This window comes from Periplaneta americana, chromosome 16 (assembly GCF_040183065.1).
Source record: "Periplaneta americana isolate PAMFEO1 chromosome 16, P.americana_PAMFEO1_priV1, whole genome shotgun sequence".
NCBI lineage: Eukaryota > Metazoa > Arthropoda > Insecta > Blattodea > Blattidae > Periplaneta > Periplaneta americana.
The window spans coordinates 136,710,364-136,731,181 of NC_091132.1; the positions used below are offsets into that span (position 1 = coordinate 136,710,364).

Sequence of the window (20,818 nt, forward strand, 5' to 3'; positions counted from 1 at the left end):
TAATAACCTATGCTCTGCTCAGCTGCAATTTTGATACTATCTCTGATATTTTCCCACACGCTATTAACATCTAATTCTTTCTCAACTTCGTCGGAACTTTCTAAAGTGGCAAACCTATTCGAAATTTCGACCTGATAATTTTGCTTAGCTTCCTCGTCCTTTAATTTCAAAATATTGAATTTAGTAATATTAACTTGTTGCTCTACTCGCTTGGCTACTGATAATCTTTCTCTTAATTCTCCAATCACCAAATAATGGTCAGAATTACAGTCTGCACCCCTGAAAGTTCGAATATCTACTATACTAGTATGTCTCCGTTTATCTATCAAGATGTGATCTATTTGGTTGTGTGTCAATCCATCTGGAGAAGTCCAAGTATATTTATGTATATCCTTATGGGGGAATGTTGTACTTTTGACAATTAAATTTTTCGATGTGGCAAAGTTGACTAATCTAACTCCATTGTCACTACTAATTGCGTGTAGGCTCTCTTTTCCAATAGTTGGTCTAAAAATATCCTCCCGTCCTACTTTAGCGTTGAAATCCCCCAATAAAATTTTCATATGATTTCTAGGGAACTGATCAAAAGTATGTTCCAATTCCTCATAGAAGCTATCCTTTATATAGTCGTCTTTCTCTTCTGTAGGGGCGTGAGCATTTATAACTATGATGTCGCACCATCTACCCTTAAGTACTAAATATGATAACCTGTCACTGATAAATTCGACCTTTTTTACTGCTGATTTTATCCTTTTATGTACAAAGAATCCTGTTCCTAATTGGTGATTATTGTTTCCTTCCCCATAATACAACAAGTAATCTCCTATTTGTGATATGCCATTCCCATCTAACCTAACCTCTTGTACTCCTACGAAGTCTATTCTATATCTAGCTAGTTCTTTTGCTACTAATGTTACCCCTCCTGTTCTATAAAGACTAGTTACGTTCCAAGTGCCAAATCTCAAAACCTTATTCCTTTGCTGTGGTCGTGCCAGAGAATCAGTCCTATTCCGAGGCTTACTGTAGGAATTCGTAACAAGCTGTTTTTTACGGTGATGGGTTGTTAGCCCTTCGCCCAACCCCCAAGCTGGAGGACCACCCCTTATCGGCTGTCCACGACTGCTTATTCAATATATTCGCAGCTACCCTCCATATCTGGAGGCCGTCTCCTCTATCCGCAACCTGAGGACGCGCCATGCCGTGGTGATAGGGACCCACCATACATGGTCACCTGACATAATTAGGAACATTAAATCCAGACGATTGAGATGGGCAGGGCATGTAGCACGTATGGGCGAATCCAGAAATGCATATAGAGTGTTAGTTGGGAGGCCGGAGGGAAAAAGACCTTTAGGGAAGCCGAGACGTATATGGGAAGATAATAATAAAATTGATTTGAGGGAGGTGGGATATGATGATAGAGAATGGATTAATCTTGCTCAGGATAGGGACAAATGGCGGGCTTATGTGAGGGCAGCAATGAATCTCCGGGTTCCTTAAAAACCAGTAAGTAAGTAAGTAAGTAAGTAAGTAAGTAAGTAAGTAAGTAAGTAAGTAAATAAGTAAGTAAGTAGTAGTAGTAATAATAATAATAATAATAATAATAATAATAATAATAATAATAATAATAATAATAATAATAATAATAATTTTCACCATAATTTTTCTCCAAGAATTGGAACTTTTGATCGTTCTGACCTCGCTGGAGTGACAATTAAGAACAAACAGCTCTTAAAACAATATAGGACATCCAAGATGAAGTTTTAACACCAAAATCCCGATTAGGGCGTATTCTGTGTTCCAAAGAACAATAAGATTTACTCATTGCCTTCAATGTTTCGAAACTGTTTTAAATCAGGTTAAGTTGTATGGGCTAACCAGAGAAGGTCTCGGGTAATGGTACTATGATGACGAAAGCTGCGTGTAGTTAAAAAATGTTAGTAATACTGAGACTTGACACGCGTCTGAAAACCCATAATTCTTCTTCTGGCAATGTCCACAACGGTTGTAAAAATCTAAAATATCGTATGATTATTTTGGGTGTTGTGTTTATCCTATGTCACGATGAAATTCCATTTTGCGTTAGTCTCATATGAATCCGAGAAAAAAGTGCAGAATATACAAACATAGGGCAAGGCTAGGACTGTATAGTCAAAAACAAAATATATGCTGCTCGCGGTATATCTTAAGCTTAGATCGTAAGTGGATGGTACAGACACAGAAACAAAATATGGGCACCTGCCTTGCTGATCGGAGCTACGCTCGGGTTTTAGTTCGATTCTCGCTTTTCTAGGTTTTTCCCAACCGTAAGACGAATGTCAGATACTCGGCCTCATCCAGTGATATGCCGTAGACTATAATTTTACATCTACGCATATTTTCTACGTGTAATCTACTACAGGTAGTCTATATGATCTTTTTTCATGTAGACTATGTATCTATGAATAAATGGATTTAAAAAGTTTTTTTATTGTTTTATAAAAAGCCAAATGAATAAATAAGCACTGAATAAAATTTAACTATTATTTTCCACTTTCTTTTCACAAAAACATTCTTGAATATAGTATAAAGCAGTCTATCTAACATATCTTAATGTTAAATATAATTATGACTATAGCCTATCTTCCGTTTAAATGACAAAATTGACTATATCCTGGCACAGATGTGGTTAGGTTACGTTAAAACAATAACTAGTTAGAAAAACACGTGTTACGAAATGTGTTCTTTTGGAATTAGTAGATTATTGCGCTGTTAGGCCAATCTTCGATATCTCCCCACACCGCACACGGGACCGACGTTTGTTTTGTGTTTTGTTATGGTTGGACGAGGAGAAAGCTAAGCGACATGATGACGAGGTATGTAACAAGGTTATTAGGTTAGATGAGTGACGTGAGGCCGAGGAATGTGAAAACGTTTTAATGATTTCATTACGTGTGTAATGTGGGGAGATATCGAAGTTTCATCGCACTGATAAAATTAAAATTGAAAAACATACAACCAGTGTTGCCAACTGGACGGAAAATCCGTCAAAATTGACGGAATTTCAACGTAGCGGAGGGAAAAAAATGGCTTTGACGGGTGACGGATTTTCTGGCGGAAATTACGATTTACATTGTCTTTTGAAATTTTTAGCTGCTGTCATTTTTAATTCTTTAATTTTGGAAGATTTTACTTCTTACTTGAACAGCCCTGCCTATTCCGTACTATGTTTAAGAATATCCTGTTTCAGATTTCCTCGTAATCAAGTTAGATTTTGACAAATTATTTTAATCAGAATTGGTAAGTTGTGTTAAAATTTCCTTATATATATATATTATATAGGGTCTTATTATTTTTAATTTTGACGGATTCTGACGGATATCCAGGTCTTATACTGACGGGGATACAATTTATATGTTGGCAACACTGCATACAACCTTCGTCTTAGTTCATATATCATGTCACGCAGGAGTACAGATAAAACATCCGGAATTGCTTTGTCTTGACATCACCGATGATGGGGACGTAATCCCCGAAACATGTATAATAAATAAAGAAACCATGAGACATAGTGCTCATACAAGTGTTATATAATTTCTTCAATTTTATTATAATTTATCAATTTTAATGATCACTGGTAGAAAATTGACCAAAAACGAGTATTTTATCATTTCATCGCACTGTTATAGAAAAGTAACAAAATACGTTCATTCTTACTGGTGTGCTCTTAATCTGGAAGCTGCAGTATTCGTCAGCTTCGTTATGCATACATTGCAGTGTGCATAATATTTACCATTCTCTTTCAATAGGTTGAAATTTAATTCCTCCAAATTACTATTTAACGACCTAAGCATCTTTCGTATGTACAGGTTTAGAAAGAAAACAGTGCATTTGTAATTAATGTTACGCAGCTGCATTCACATTCAAAAGAAATAAAAATTGCATCTTCCCTCCAATTCCTATTGGCTACACGTGACGTATTCGTATTAGAATTATAAACGTGCGAACAAATATCGACAAAAAAGAATAACGTTCCGAATATTTACCGACGAACCACGAGAGGAAAGCCTCAAAGGAAAGGTTTCCGTAAGTATTGTTTCTGCATTCCAAATCACGCCTTTCGCTTTCCTCTTCCTTTTCAAAAGGTTCCTAGAAGGTAACGACTGTGCATACGGCCCTAAGTACAACCTCGAAATAGCTCGGGAATCACCGTGTACGCCGTGTTTACACGCATGCGTCTTACATAGAGAAATTCAAACCCCGGTCTTTGGAACGAGAAGAAAGAGCTCTATCGCTAAGCCATAAAGGCTTGGTAGGGAATATGTCGTTTCATGACATACACACATCACTCCTACGATTTGATTTTATCCTTGGACTTCGATGCTTAATATTTCCCCATGAACGGGACATACAAATTCACGCTACAGGAGAGCGACTATTTTCCGTGTCAAAGGTTATACATTGCTCATGAGATTTATCCATCGAAATTTCTCAGTATGTTCCTTTAATTATCTTTATTCTGACGTAATTTATGCCGCTGGAGCAAGATTTAAAACAACTGCAATAAAATATAACTTGAGTGAAAGTAAGTCTTGACGGAAGGAAACTTAACATTTATAGAAACTTTCTGAAGTATGTTTGTGGTAGTCACAACTTGCAGAGAATGAGCAGGATAAAAGGAAATAATACAGAGAAGAATTGCCTCCACAAAGAAAGAAAGTGTAAAAAAATAAGAGCCACAGTAGAGATGAACAAAAAGAGAAGTGTCTGCTTCTTTTATGTCTCTACATCTTGTGAAGAAGGTTCGTTGGATTGCAAGGCAATAGTATTAATAGTTTGTGCAACCCGTTAATCAGAACTCCGTGAGTTACGGAATTACATCATTAGTGGTCCTACCTACACGATAATACAGGGACATCATTTTATTTTTACTTCAATTTTTATTGTACCTGACTTTTTGAATGTACTTCACTCCCACCCCTTCTACTAATGATGTTTCTACCATGGGCGCCCGTTCTCCACACAGAACCAAGATCGCATATATAGTCCTAGTAGCCTTACGGTCATAGTAAACAGTACGTTCCAAAAATATGTCCACGTTTTCCAGTGACGAAAGAGCTTAAATTAATGAATTATTTTCGTACAGGCACTGTCGTCCATTTGCCTACGTCACATCCCGGTTTCCCCCACCAGCTTCTATTTGCTTCTCTGTAAAGGCTAGTGGCTGGGCTGTCTTAGCTCTTTTCTGAAAACATTAATTTCTGTTAGGAATTGGACCTCTACGTAATATTATACAACTGTTTAAAATTACTTAGATGAAAGGCCTCGTTAAGTAATTAACTGTCATGTGATTATCCCCTTGCGACGTGACTACTTGGACGGACAGTAGATAGCATGTCTGAGTAATTTTATCTTTTCGGATCGACCAGAAGTGAAGATTGAATATACAGAACATAAGGTACTTTTTATGGTGTAGGTACGGAATTATTTCAACATGAGTTACTAGTACGAAGTACGAAACTGGTAATTGAAATTAGGTACAATCGTCTATAGTGCGATAATATGCACATTAGAACTGAAGTCTGTACCGAAATGAACGGCCACCATTTTCAAAATTGTGTTTAAATATCCATACTTGATCATTTTTCAATTTAACTTCATTCTTTATATTGTACGCTAATGTGCCGTAGACAGTATAATATACACTGCATAATGAATACGCCCGCATGGACAGCTCAGTTCGTGAGTAAAAAAACTCATTGTTAATACTGTACTTTATTTTGATTCAACAAAAACCTAATGAAAATTATCAAACTCAAAATCGCGATATTTCCTAATTTACGTAAATGGGTTTGTTTACATTTTATGCCATTATCATCGAACTCCAGTCGTGGAATGTTAGTAAAAATAAAATGATGTCCCTGTATATACCCACAGAAATGACTACAAATAAAAGGAATATAGATAAACAGTGCAATGAAAATTCAGCATCAATTTTCATTACTTACGTGTATTATTAAATAGATGACACTCCGACACTCAGTAGCGTAACAGTTAAGATGTTTCGCAAGCCGGAAGGTCGCGGGTTCGATTCCATGGATATGGGATCATAGATATTTCAGATTCATCTAAACATTCTAAACTTTCCGGTCGCGCTTTGTCCCTAGGGTTCACTCAATCTCTTAACAGAAATGAGTCGCCACTAGGGTATTTCCTTGGGGAAAAGGCAGGCAACATGTGGGACTGACATTCGTACTGCTACTCATTGTCGATTGTCTCATGAGGCGGGCTTTCTGCTACCTAGCCGTCTCAAATTGAAGTAGATTGTAGACAAAGCCGTTAGGTAGCTCTGGTCGTAGTTCCGGTTTGTTGTATTACAAAGTGTGAGTTCTGTGGACGAAATAATTTTTTTGGTAAACGGGAATGGAATCTACGCCCGAGCGCAAGCAAACGCGTTACCGCCTGAGCTATACCGGTGGCTCATGCCCACTGTTAACAGAGTTGTTGTTGAACATCTTCGAACATGATAACGAAAAGCGCTCTATTCGAAGGATAATTTCGAATAAGATGATGAAGAAAAAGAAGACGATGACGGACAATTAAAAATGCAAACAGAAGGATGTACAGTAGTGGCAAAAAAACCGGACCGACGGAATAATCAAAGTCCCCGAAATGTGCCACTGCGCATGCCACATCCGCATTCACAATATAGCGAGTGATCTATTGAAATTGTTGTAGTTTCGACTGCTGACGTGGCCCATTTTGAAAGCCATTAGAAAATAAGGTAGTAAAATTCATGTTCTGGGAATAATAAGTTAATTAAGTAGTAAAATATCGCTGCAATCGAAATAATGTATTGGGAATAAATTTGAATATGGAACAAAAAAAGTTGCCTTCCCTGGCAGGATTCGAACCACGAAAGTCTTAGTTACCAGTCTATCGTGCTGACCTGTGCTACAAGGCTCTGAAATCAGCTACAAGGGTCGGTCCTTTTTTTTTTTTTTGCCACTACTGTACATTACCTTTATATTTTGTTTTCTTCAGTGAATATCTTTTGAAATATTTTGGTGAGAGCTGAATTATGAAGGATAGCTAGAGTACAGCTGGCGCCAGCGTTTTTGTCGTGTGTCCTAGATCCAGTATATAGTGCCCAGTTTGTCACCATGTTGCTAGTGCAGCTAAGAATGGTACCACTTCCTATACGCGTCACAGCAGCCATTTTCCAAACACAGTTGTCAGACTAGCTGCGGTAAATGTAAAACACTCGCACTTAACGTTCCAATTACTTATTTCACACGCCAAAAACGGTAACGCGGACTGTATCAAAGGACAGAATCGTTTGTTTGTGGAGTTATTTCAGCATTTTCAACGTGGAAACTCGCAAGAGATGACTTTAATTTGCTACTAATGAAACTAACCACAAGGCACTGTCCAAGCCTAAGAGAAAACAATTTGCATACATTGAAGGAATTAGAAGCCTAGCATCGCCTGTAGGGGTCTGCGCTTGTGCCAGTTGTCAACTATCTGCGGACAGGCAGCGCTGTAATTGGAGAGGAATACCTCTGTCACACAAGGTTCCTCTGATCGGCGACAATGTCACTCGGCACCCCCGGTTCTCTCCTCTTCGCCGAGGCCCGAGAGATACCTTCCTTTCAATTCAGTGTCAGCGTCCTGGCCATGGCTGTAAAAGGTGGTGAAGACAGCCAGAACCATGGAAATTAAAGCCGAACATTTAGAGAGCTTGATAAGAATTCATATGGGCTTTACAAAATTATAGCCATAATTATGCTTCATAATAGGAAAATGTGAATTCTCAACTAGAAATACAATGGCCATTCAACAATATTATAGGGACGAAATACCTTAGATTAGTGGACGGTTGTACTATTCTATGTACACATTGTAATTAAAATGTAAAACAAGCAGTTAATATTGTTCCCATAGATAGAACTACAGTATACAGAGGGTTGTTTCCGTTCTCTGATAACCAGGCTTCGAGACTTTGGACCCGATACAGTAAGTTTACTGTGAATGCACTATAGGTTGTTGACTCGCTGCAGGTAGATAGAGATGTGTTGAGGTAACATCGTTGCTATTTAGAGTAGAGTACGGTAGTATGGGGAAACACACATATGTACATTCTGAAAGTAAATATACATTACACAATGATAATGTCAAAAGAATGTGAAAATCATTTATTCTCCTGTCTTTTATAAGCATTTGTGTTTAATTATACACAGTGTTAATTGTGGAAATAAGCATGTAGCAATTTTAATTTTGTCATTTATCCTATTGGTCGTGTTTAGGAAGTGCAGTTACAGTACCGAATTGCAATGTACCTACTACAAGATACGTTCTCAGTGTCTCAAACGTAAATCTTTATCGGTTATCTGCCGAAGTTTGTACTGTAGAAAGCTGCGCTCTACGTCGCATGACGTGATAGGAGTAAAACGAAAAAAAACCTAACATCATTGCAGTCTCTAAGAGACAGTCCTTTATTCTCGGGTGACTCTATGTCCACTAATTTGCTGTTTATGTTACACAATGTTCCATATCCGTTATTTTTATATAAAATTGATTTCCACTTCTGTTTTACACGTTCAATAACCGGTGTACTTGATGTCTCAATTCTCTGCATCATTTTCTAAATTAATTTGAGGGCTTCCGGCATCTCTTGCTCTCACTTTTCTAACCGTGTAATAGTTTCAGACACAGTTTGTATGAAAACCAAATTATTCGTCAAAACCTTAAAATCCAGAGCGCTTTCCTTTGCGTATTTGTTGGAATCCATTCTACAGTACCCCCACCCATTGTACGTTTTACCACTATACACAGTACGCCGTTATGCGGATTTCCCATTGAACTGCCCTATTGGGTCCGAAGTCTCGAAGCCTGATGATAACGAATTTGAAAGACGTCAGGATTCAGACCGACAGTTGAATTGCGGCGAGAGGTGACAGACCAGTAGTGAGTGATTTCATAATCGAAGTGCACGGTGTATCACAGTAGCAATGCCCAAGAAAATCGAGTCTTTTTGGGAGGGGTACATAACAACTCTTTCCATGCCAAGTATGGTTACGTGAAAATCATAGGAGCTTACAAAAAACGTGGTTTCGTTATTTCCAAGAAAGGCATCTTGTGTGCATCTAATAAGACTGGTAAAGCTCGGATAGGATTAATTCCAGGGTGGAAAAAGCAAGCAAATCCAACTCCCGTCACAAGTCGCCGAACCCCACGAGATGATACAAATTAATTCCATTCGAACTTCACCAATCTTATTAAGTACACAGAAGATGCCTTTCTTGGAAATAATGAAACCTCGTTTATTGCTGGCTTCTTTTATTTTCACTTAACTGTACTTGGCATTGGAAAGGGTCGTAATGTACCCCTCCGAAAAAGGTTCGATTTTCTTGGGAATTTCTGCTGTGAGTCGCCGTGCACTCTGACTATGAGATCACTCACTATTGGTCTGTCATCTCGCGCCACAGTTCAGCTATCGTGTGACTCCTGACGCACATGTCATCGAAATTTGTTATCAACAGGCTTCGAGACTTGGGACCCGATACAATAAGTTTACTGTGCATGTAGTATAGATTGTTGACTCGCTGCAAGTAGTGGAAGATAGAGATGTGTTGAGGTAACATCGTTGCTATTTAGAATAGAGTACGGTAGTATTGGGGAACACACACATATGTACATTCTGAAAGTAAATATACATTACACAATGACAAAGTCAAAAGAATGTGAAAAATATTTATTCTCCTGTCTTTTATAAGCATTTTTGTTTAATTATACACAGTGTTAATGGTGGTAATAAACATATAGCAATTTTAATTTCTGCATTTATCCTATTGGTCGTCTTTAGGATGTGCAGTTACAGTACCGAATTGCAATGTACCACAAGATACATTTTCAGTGTCTCAAACATAAATATTTTTCGCTTATCTGCCAAACACAGTTTATACTGTGAAAAGCTGCGCTCTACGTCGCATGACGTGATAGGAGCAAAACGAAAAAACCTAACATTATTGCAGTCTCTAAGAGAAAGTCCTTTATTCTCAGGCGACTCTATGTCCACTAATTTGCTGTTTATATTACACAATGTTCCATATCCGTTATTTTTACATAAAATAATTGATTTCCACTTCTGCTTTACACGTTCAGTAACCGGTGTACTTGATGTCTCATTAATTCTCTGTGTCATTTTCTCAACTAATTTGAGGGCTTCCGGCATCTCTTGCTCTGACTTTTCAGACACAGTTTGAAAATAAGTTTGTACGAAAACCAAATTATTCATCAGAACCTTCAAATCCAGAGCTTTTTCCTTTGCGTATTTGTTGGCATTCATTCTACAGTACCCCCACCCACTGTACGCTTTACCACTATACTCAGTACGCCGTTATGCGGATTTCCCACTGAATTGCTCTATTGGGTCCGAAGTCTCGAAGCCAGGTTATCAGAGATCGGAAACAACCCTGTAGTAGAACAGTACAGAGACATGATGAAATAATTCTTAAGGAATGCGTGTGTCAAGATTTTCTGAATTACCCATCATCTTGATACAGCATTCTATTTGTCCATTACAATTGAATAGGGTATTCCAAGAAAGGCCAACTGACATATTTTTTCATTTTGTACTTGTAGTGTGGTTTTATGTTGTTATTATGGAGGGACGCTATAGAAATAGTCTAAAATATCGGGTATTTCAAGAAGGGTTCCATTACCGTAATAGGGCCGTTACTTAACTGTATGATTTATTAATGGACTCGTTCTTGAACTCTAACAAGTACCACAGTTTCGTTGGATTGGTATTACTGAAAAGCTCTTTATTATTTGTCAGCAGTTGTGTCTCCCATGTGTGCACTCAACTGGTACCAATTTTAAATATAATGAAAATGTACACTGGGACTTAGAAAATACTATCCAGAGGTCTATCTCACACTTCATAGACAAAGATGCTATGAATTTAAAATGTCATATAACCTACTACTTTTACAAGAACTATGTTAATGGCAAATACATACTCTTTTGCTAGGTCCATATCAGAAATGAGTACTACTTGTCACAAACTGGAAGTTTCACTCATGTCAAATAGTGAGAATTAGGGCCCCTTGCAAAGAGATCTGGATTTGTACATAACAAAGGCTACTGATTTTTTAACAGAACGATTTTATCCTTTGATACTCGAAGTCATCCTTCAAAATTCAGCTCTCACCAAAATATTGCAGAGATATTCATTGTAGAAAACAAAATAGAAGGGTACATCCTTCGGTTTACATTTCACCCAGGAGTGATGTATATTACTGCAGACAATACTGGCTTTATGTTTTTGGGATTTATTGTGGGAAGACAAGATCATGTACTATGTATACATGCCCTGAAAACAATGCCAAAAAGGGTATAATGAAATAGATTTTTTTAAGTATTAGGCCTATATAGGGTCGGCCTCGGTAGCGTAGTTAGTATAGCGCTGTCCTTCTATGCTCGAGGTTGCGGGTTCGATCCCGGCTCAGGTCGATGGCATTTAAGTGTGTTTAAATGCGACAGGCTCATGTCAGTAGATTTACTGGCATGTAAAAGAACTCCTGCGGGACAAAATTCTGACATACCGGCGACGCTGATATAACCTCTGCAGTTGCGAGAGTCGTTAAATAAACCATAATTTAAATTTATCATTATATAGAAAATAATATACCTCAAATTGTAGAACGACTGATAGCAGTAGAGAGCAAAATCAAACTCTTAAACTACGATGTTGAGATTTTGTACTTCCCTTGTGATAGGCTCTTCTGCGTGATTGAGAAAAGGAAAATAGAGTTGAAACTTTTGAAGAGTGTAATAGTTTGAAAGAAGAGAGTTATGCTGTTCTAAGGGTGCGAAGGGAAATAGTAAAGAACTTCAGTGAAGCACTGTTATAAACAGTCTTTAGTGAAAGTCGTTAGTTTAGGATAATAACAAATTTTTTTTGAGTTTAATGCAAACCAAAAAATCACAATGAAAGCACATAAGACATTGAGTACTTCGATCACTATTGGGTGTTAGGATGGTAAAACTGAGCACACATTTCGCAAGTAAGCCCACAGCACCTGTTTATGCAAGTGACTTACTTGTGAAGGTACTAAAACTGAGGGATTTTTTGAAACTTATATACTAGCATTTGAATATTGAAAATAAAATGTATCACTCAAGCCATAATCTGACAGAATACAATCACCGGTCCATAACAATGATCCTGGCTATAAATACTATTGGTTAATTATCGTCTATGATTTTCAGCGTTTTAATTTCTGAAATCAAAACTTCAGCATTAAACTGTTAAAGTAGATACTTTGTGTAAAGTTTGGGAAAGTAGATGTTTTGTCAGTGGTCGTGCCAGAGAATCAGTCCCATTCCGAGGCTTAATTTGAGGTTTATATTTATATTACCGGTTGTTCTTTAGGGTTGTGAAACTTGGTCTCTCACTTTGAGAGAGGAACATAGATTAAGGGTGTTTGAGAATAAGGTGCTTAGGAAAAGATTTGGGGCTAAGAGGGATGAACTTATAGGAGAAGGGAGGAAGTTACACAACATAGGACTGCACGCATTGTATTCTTCACCTGACATAATTAGGAACATTAAATCCAGACGTTTGAGATTGGCAGGGCATATAGCACGTATGGGCGAATCCAGAAATGCATATAGAGTGTTAGTTGGGAGGCCGGAGGAAAAAAGGCCTTTGGGGAGGCCGAGACGAAGATGGGAAGATAATATTAAAACGGATTCGGGAGAGGTGGGATATGATGGTAGAGACTGGATTAATCTTGCTCAGGATGGGGACCAATGGCGGGCTGCTTCCAAGTTAAATTGTCCACTTAAAATGACCAAAGGAAAAATGGCCGCAAACAAAAACGTCCAGAGCAAAATGTCCAAGGGAAAAACTCCAGTAAAAAATGTTTACATATAAAAATGTCCAGTATCGAAATGTCCACATACAAAAACGTCCACAACAAAATGTCGAGTATAAAAAAGTCCGCATTCAATTTGAAACATGTATATGCTGACTCTTCAAGGACACCAACGAACAAACAATGCAGTGGAAGCATTTCATAGTAAATTTTCTGAAAGTGGTCGCTGCTCATCATGCAAGTGTTTGAAGGTTAATTCAAAACATCAAAGATGAACAATATGAGGACGAAACTCTAGCACATCAAATTCGAGTAGATTATCGAAATATTAGGTCTTCAGTTAATAAAATAAACACAGGCTACCAAAGAAACCAACAACGGATAGAGGCAATCGTCAGAAGATATCATGAATACAAAGACAGGAATGATATAAAACGCTACCTTCGTGCAATATCTTATCACTTAAAAATTCTTGGACAGCCAGAAGAGGAAGGTCAAGGTCAAGAGATGGAATAAAAAATTCATTGTAAATTGGAGATTTCTGTGTATTTATACGTACAAAAAAATTATGATCTCATATAGGACATTTTACATATAAATTCATTGTAAATTGGAGATTTCTGTGTGTTTATACGTATATAAAAATTATGATCTCATATAGGACATTTTACATAAAAAAGTCATTGTAATTTGGAGATTTCTGTGTGTTTATACGTACATAAAAATTATGATCTCATATAGGACATTTTACATAAAAAAGTCATTGTAATTTGGAGATTTCTGTGTGTTTATACGTACATAAAAATTATGAACTCATATAGGACATTTTACATAAAAAAGTCATTGTAATTTGGAGATTTCTGTGTGTTTATACGTACATAAAAATTATGATCTCATATAGGACATTTTACATTAAAAAATTCATTTTAAATTGGAGATTTCTGTGTATGGTTATACATTAAAAATTATGATTTCATGTATAGGACATTAAAACAAGTGGACATTTAATTCTAAGGACCTTTATATTAGTGGACATTTCATTTTATGGACATTTACATAAGTGGACATTGTATTTGTGGACATTTAATTTTTATGGACATTTATGTAAGTGGACGTTTTGCTAGTGGACATTTCTGTTTGCGAACGTATTGAAATGGACATTTTAACCTCCAACCGGCGGGCTTATGTGAGGGCGGCAATGAACTTCCGGGTCCCTTAAAAGCCAGTAAGTAAGTAAGTAAGTAAGTAAGTAAGTAAGTAAGTAAGTAAGTAAGTAAGTAAGTAAGATGTTTTGTCGTATGAGATAGTTCAAGAAGGACCATACTACAACTTTCAATTGCTTATAGAAAAAATAGTGAGTTCTAATAAAGTGCATTTTTTGTGAAAATATAATTATGCATACCATCTTTCCAGCACAAGTTTCATGTATCATGATTTTACTCTAGTCTGGGTAGGGGGGGACAGTTTTTTTGTCTGTCCTGAAAAAAAAAGGTTTTTGAAGTCGGGTCCTTCTAGACATATCCTATTCAATTGCATTCGCAGTCATTAAGTTTGATGTTCTAATAGCTTAACTGATGATATTATTATTATTATTATTATTATTATTATTATTATTATTATTATTATTATTATTCTATGAGCATTAACTGCACGCAATTTGCACACAGTGCGTAAATATTTTTATTATTATTTTTTTTTCAATTTAAAATGAAAACTTCAAGAACTGAAAACAACTTTAATGTCTGTCGAATGTAAATCCCTGAGGGCAGGTTACCCAGCTCAAGGAATCTGTAGATGCCAATGACAAGTCGGAAGCAATTAACTCAGCTGTCACTTCGCTGTTCAGTCGCGTTTCACGTGCGACAAGATATGTCCCTATTGTGTGCTCGGAGGAGGAGGAAACATTCGCTCTCGAGAGTACTGGCAGGATTAATAATAGTAGTTATAATAATAGTAGTAGTAATAGTAATAATAATAACAACACATTTTTATTATTATAGGACTTTATACAGTGCTGTAGTTTCCCTCAACCAAGTATAATACTGTACCTACATAAATATTATCATGCTGTTCGTTTATTTTTTTCCTCAGTTGATCCCTATCTAATGTATTTGGATCCAGTAGAGTTTAGTCTTTTTAGTTCCATATTTTTTCTGGTTCCCATCGCGTAATAATAATAATAATAATAATAATAATAATAATAATAATAATAATAAAAATAATAATAATAATAATAAATACATACATACATACTGCCTTTTAAGGAACCCGGAGGTTCATTGCCGGCCTCATATAAGCCCCGCCTCCCTCCCTCAAATCCATTTTAATACTGTATTATCTACCCATATACGTCTCGGCCTCCCCAAAGGTCTTCTTCCCTCCGGCTTCCCAACTAACACTCTATATGCATTTCTGGATTCGCCCATACGTGCTACATGCCCTGTCCATCTCAAACGTCTGGATTTAATGTTCCTAATTATGTCAGGTGAAGAATATAATGCGTGCAGTTCTGTGTTGTGTAAGTTTCTCTATTATCCTGTAACTTCATCCCTCTTAGCCCCAAATATTTTTTTTGAGCACCTTATTCTCAAACATCCTTAACCTATGTTCCTCTCTCAAAGTGAGAGTCCAAGTTTCACAACCATAAAGAACAACCGGTAATATAACTGTTTTATAAATTCTAACCTTAAGATTTTTTGACAGCAGACTTAATGATAAAAGCTTCTCAACCGAATAATAAAAGGCATTTCCCATATTTATTCTGTGTTTAATTTCCTCCCGAGTATCATTTATATTTGTTACTGTTGCTCCCAGCTATTTGAATTTTTCCACTTCTGCAAAGGATAAATTTCCAATTTTTATATTTCCATTTCGTACAATATTCTGGTAACGAGACATAATCATATACTTTGTCGTTTCGGAATTTACTTCCAAACCTATCTCTTTACTTGCTTCAAGTAAAATTCCCGTATTTTCCCTAATCGTTTGTGAATTTTCTCCTAACATATTCACGTCATCCGCATGGACAAGAAGCTGATGTAACCCGTTCAATTCCAAACCCTCTCTGTTATCCTGGACTTTCCTAATTTCATACTCTAGAGCAAAGTTAAAAAGTAAAGGTGATAGTGCATCTCCTTGCTTTAGCCCACAGTGAATTGGAAACACATCTGACGGACTCTGCTGTACGTTTCACTGAGACACATTCTAATTAATCGAACTAGTTTCTTGGGAATACCAAATTCAATAAGAATATCATATAAAACATCTCTCAATAATAACAATAATAGTAATAATGACATAAAATTCATTTCATTATCATCTCCCTCGAATTTTGCGAGATATTCTGATTTAGCGGTACATGCCTCGTTTTCCAATTGGAATTCCCGCTTTCCGAGTCTTAATGTCACAATTTGTGTGTGTATGTATAGATTAATGATGGTGATGGTGTTGATTGATTAGTATAGTGTAATGCTAATTGAAATAAATTGAAAGTTACTCGTTTATAGCGTATGTGTACTGTAGATAGCCTATATAAAAAGCATATAAGTTATATTTAATATTGCGTGTTATATTTGAATAAACACTGACAAAAACATTTTAGAATTATATTCATTTTCAGTATTAAAGTCGTTTATGTAAAAGTGCTTTAGTGATGAAAGCGTTTTACATTAAATTTGTCCAAAATAATTTGGGCTATAATGTGTTTCGATATCTCGTCGAATAATAAAATGTAGGGAGTTGAATAGTATTAGTAGTACTATACGTAAAGAGTAAGGCACGAGATATTCAATTTGTACTCCAACTAAGCTGTTCTTGCAAATTGCTGCGAATCTCCTTCCGTACTTGATTTTGCACCGCGACGCAAATACACACGCAGAATATTAAGATGGGAATCATCTCCATACCAGCCGCTTCCTCTTCCCTGTTTATAGCCTGCAACTAGGTCACACACAAATGCAATTATTTTGACAGGCATGTTCGATCGTTGGAGACAATTACTGCAAGACGACTAAGATTCATCCGTCGACAAAACAAGTGCTCGCTCCAGTCAACCGATTACGTCATCATTTTCACTTCACATAGCAATATCTCACTTTAATTTGAGGTGGAGTCGGATCTCCTGGTATCCATAGAAACCTCAAGAGTTATTATGAATGCATTTTTTGGACGTGAAGGAGAAATAATTTAAATGAGATGAAAACGTTTCACAATTAGTGGCAGAGAATTGCCGAGAGTTCTTATAGAATTATGGATGGGATCTTCTGTCGGCTATACCCTAGTAGCAAGTGCGTTCACATTAATTTCATGACGAGGATTGGTTATCGATTCGAGGAGGGATCGCAATTAAATTTATGGTGGACAAAGAAGCTGCAAGCCCATAACACAATTAGTTCAAGGCTTCTTGACAAAGGAAACGGGTTACGATTTCATTCTGCAATGTCTTTAATAATATAATATAATATAATATAATATAATATAATATAATATAATATAATATAATATAATATAATATGATATAATATAATATGATATAATATAATATATTATATTATATTATATTATATAATACAATATAATATATTATGATCCAAAAGTCGCGCACATCTTAATAATACGTTCACATATACTGTATTTATAAAGATGAATTTATTAGGTTTACTTACATCAGTTTTCACATGAGTTACATAATTTTTCACAACATATGCTAAAAATGGCAGCCCCGTTCAGTAATGCATTTACGAACTCTTTTTACTATGTTTGCGGCCAAGTTATAAAATTTCAGACTTGACTCAAATTAGGGTAATAATGATGGGTGGAACTGTATCTTGACATTAAAAATAAATAGCACTATGAATAATTGCACATAATTTGCTGTATTTCTCTATTATATTGTATATTATTTATACATAGGCCAATGTGCATATTAATAAGTTGAAAATATAAATATATTGACAATAACCATAATTATTACCTTACCTGAATTTCAACATCATCAACTTCATCAGAACTACATGAAGTTTTTATAGATATCTTAGTTTGTGCATTTTCCTTTAACTATAATCATGATGGATGTTTACGAAAATTATTTTTTAAATTAGTTGTTCCTCCACCTGTTTTGTAATTTTTTCCACATAAATTATAAACAAACGTATTATTTGGATTCTTCGTAAAAAAATCCCACACAACACTTTTTCTTAGAGGACATTTTCACAATGGAACTTATACTTATGTACAACCCAATAATTTAATAAGTAGTTGCGACTATCAGACCTGACGGTTAGAAAGCCACGTATCGCCCATCTTAAATAGTAGAAAGTTACTTAAAAAAAGAAGATACGACATCGTTTGAAATCACGGATCACTTGAAATGTTCCAGTAACCCGCGCATTTATATCAGCCAATCAGACAAGTGAAAATTGTCCGCCATATGAAATGCTCCAATACCAGCACATTTATATTTAAGCCAATCAGAGAAAGTCAGCGATTAAGATAGGCATAGATTGACAGTTGAATTGGAGTCGAAATTATTTTGCTTTCTATGGACATATTAAATAACTAAAGCAACATTCAATGCTCCACATAGGAATGACACAAGAGAACAATTTGTTGACGGGGATTACTGTATTTAAAAAATAACCGGTAGTTCGGTTATTGATGAAAATAATACATGGCATGGTTGCTCCCCGATGAGCATAGTACACACGAAAGTGATTGTCATAAAATAAATAAATTACTTAAAAATATTACAGTGATAGCTGCATTGAAATCAGGTAGGCCTAGCGTATGATCAATTTTGCTATTTAAAATAACACTTTTTTATTCATCACACACAATAAATGAACTGCATTTTTTGTTTCTACATCGATATCTTAACCCTACGGTATAGGGTTTCGAAAATTGAAACTTAGAACCATTATCAAATATTAACACTTCACCCTTTTCGCTAAATTTAACATGCATTTTAAATTAACCTCACTATACGCCACAGACGGTGTGAAAATCACTAATAAAATGTCAAGACTGTTAAGGCCCCATATTCCAACGGCTCACTCATTTGAATATATCAGTTAATAAAGTACTGCCAACTTCATAGTGTTCATTTTAACGGTAGGCTATTGATAATCACTGCATAAACAGTAGAAAGACAGTTAATAAAATACTGCCAACTTCATGGTGTTCATTTTAACGGTAGGCTATCGATAATCACTGCATAAACAGTAGAAAAACAGTTAATAAAATACTGCCAACTTCATGGTGTTCATTTTAACGGTATCGATAATGAATATAAAACGAATAAGAAATCAATAAGGTTGGTTGATTACGAGGCTCGAGTTTCCGTAGTGTCTTTTTCTCTACCTATTTCATCGGGCCGCAACTATGCCATGACCTTTTCTCTACCTGAAGAGAACGGGGCGCAACTATGCCATGCCTTTTTCTCTACCTGATGGGAACGGGGCGCAACTATGCCCACAAAACAGGGACCCTTTTTTATATGCTGAATTTTATCTGACCGTGTGACGCAACTATGCCCTGCCCGGTTAAACCGGCAAGCAAAAAAACCGTTAATTAATCGGTTAACCTAATGAAAATAGCCGGTTATCAAAATAACCGGTTATTTTTGCCCATCCCTACCCACTATTATATGTGATGCTCGTAGGGGTTGGATAAATTAAAGGTTGAAAGATGCTCCAATTTGTTACCTATTTAGCTATTCATATTCGTAATTGGAGAAAATAACAATTACATCAGAACAACTACAATTATTTCGGAGTATGTATGTTGCATTATATTGTATAGGAAAGGATTCACTTTCGTTCTTCCTCTCATAAATATGGTACAGATGCAGTTATGAATTGTATTTAAACCATCTTAAGACACTCGTCATTTAGAACATTATACATTTTACAAAACTAAGCAAAATGCGCATTTTTCAAGCGAAATAGCATATTGTTATTGGTTAATAAAATCACACAATAAGCATCTTAGTCAATAGCCACAAAGTAACAATAAATTCATCTTGATAACATCTGTAAAATGAAAAAGTATGTTAAAAAGTATGTATGTAAATATATTATGTACATGTCACATAACAATTTTAATAATAAATGAAGTTGATATGCTAAAGTAATTATCATTGATAGAAATGATAAAAGCGTTTGAAGACTTAATATCGATATAAGAAGGATATGGAAAGTATAAGATATTATAAGATAAAAAGAAATACCTAGAAGTCATAAAATATATACGCGAGACAGGGAAAGTTTGTTTTAAAAGCATATTTTCACTGTAGAAATATTAACACTAAAAGTTATAACTAAATCATTATGAATTGAATTATAAAAAATATAACGAAATTAACACGACTAAACCGTAGTTTAAAAATGCATACTGTCAGGTACACGTAAGCCTATACTATCACTCATCGGTAGGTATTCTATATCCCATGTTCAGCCTATAAATTTTGGAAGGTTAGTTCCAGTAAATGGTGATAAATATACTCGAGATTTTGAACCGATAAAGCAAATCCGGTAACATGACAATGTATGTAAGATATTGAAACCTCAATATCTCGTCACCTACTGATACTTCGATAAGATGTGTTATACGAAAAACAGGCAAATAGCCTTAATAAGACAAGAGAAAAGTTGTTCTAGAGATTCAGCTTGGTATAATTTTACGAACATTAAACTATAGGACAAAATTATGTTCACATGGTCAGGATATTGCTGACAGTAGGATTAGGTCTATCTTTGTTTACTGACAGGACACTGCCGCCTGAAATTTCTTCTACAAGTCAGGAAAATCCCATAGTTAGGTGATATGCAAAGGAAGAGGAATGTTCTCATTATATTCTGCTCCAAAGTACTGAATTTTAAGGAGTAAAGATAGAAATATCTTGTGAAAACTGTTCGTTGGATCCTGAAGATCTGAATGGGAAGAAACCAGCCAATTTC

The 20,818-nt window shown here is 35.8% G+C and overlaps 1 protein-coding gene across 2 annotated transcripts in view; it reads right to left on the reverse strand.

Moving 5' to 3' along the window:
• Positions 1 to 20,818, reverse strand: part of Nos (Nitric oxide synthase) — a 501,742-nt gene that overhangs the window by 44,514 nt on the left and 436,410 nt on the right. The gene's annotated exons all lie outside the window — the stretch shown is intronic.